This window comes from Echinops telfairi, unplaced genomic scaffold (genome assembly GCF_000313985.2).
Source record: "Echinops telfairi isolate 266 unplaced genomic scaffold, ASM31398v2 ScPeMD7_6764;HRSCAF=7716, whole genome shotgun sequence".
Lineage (NCBI taxonomy): Eukaryota > Metazoa > Chordata > Mammalia > Afrosoricida > Tenrecidae > Echinops > Echinops telfairi.
Window position 1 is genome coordinate 1 of NW_022110664.1, and position 1,157 is coordinate 1,157.

Consider the following 1,157-nt stretch of genomic DNA (forward strand, 5'->3'; position numbering starts at 1 on the left):
CTCAGCCGTCACCTCTGTCGTGTCAGCTTGTCGGAGATTGGCTTTGGGAAATTAGAGACCTACATCAAGCTGGACAAATTGGGCGAGGGCACCTATGCCACTGTCTATAAAGGCAAAAGCAAGCTAACAGATAACCTTGTGACACTCAAGGAAGATCAGATTGGAGCACGAGGGGGCACCATGCATTGCCATCCGGGAAGTGTCCCTGCTCAAGGGCCTGAAACATGCCAACATCATCACACTCCATGACATTATCCACACAGAGAAGTCCCTCACCCTAGTCTTTGAGGACCTGGACAAGGACCTGGAGCAGTACCTGGATGACTGTGGGAACATCATCAACATGCACAGCGTGAAACTGTTCCCGTTCCCGCTGTTCCGGGGCCTGGCCTGCTGCCACCGGCAGAAGGTGCTACACCGAGACCTCAAGCCCCAGAACCTGCTCGTTAATGAGAGGGGAGAGCTCAAGTTGGCCGACTTCGGCCAGGCCTGGGCCAAGTCAATCCCAACCAAGACATACTCCAAGGAGGTGGTGACGTTGTGGTACCAGCCCCCGGACATCCTGCTGGGTTCCACAGATTACTCCACCCAGATCGACGTGTGGGCTGTGGGCTGGGTCTTCTATGAGATGGCCACTGGCCAGCCCCTCTTCCCGGGCTCCACCGTGGAGGAACAGCTGCGCTTCATCTTCCGCATTCTGGGAACCCCAGCTGAGGAGACGTGGCCATGCATCCTGACTTGACAGTGATGGGGCCGATCTCCTTTCCAAGCTGCTGCAGTTTGAGGGCTGCAATCGGATTTCCACAGGAGATGCTATGAAACATCCATTCTTCCTCAGTCTGGGGGAATGGATCCATAAACTTCCTGACACTACTTCCATATTGGCACTAAAGGAGATCCAGCTACAAAAGGAGGCCAACCTTTGGTCATCGTCTTTGCCTGACTCAGGCAGGTCTGCTTTCCGTGTGGTGGACACCGAATTCTAAGTCGAGTATTAAGCCACAGACCCAGGCCTCAATAGGCAGCGGCTGGAGGGATGTCATACCCCACACAGGGCAGCCCCCAACAGCATCCCCCCTGCTTGCTGCCTGCTTACATGCCTGACCTATGCTCCCCTGCCCACACATCCCCTGCTGCCTGCCCCAACACCCGACCAC

At 55.7% G+C, this 1,157-nt stretch overlaps 1 pseudogene; it reads left to right on the forward strand.

The window, feature by feature from the left end:
- Positions 1–27: 27 nt before the first annotated feature.
- LOC101645720 lies at positions 28–742 on the forward strand (annotated as a pseudogene).
- The last annotated feature ends 415 nt before the right edge of the window (positions 743–1,157 follow it).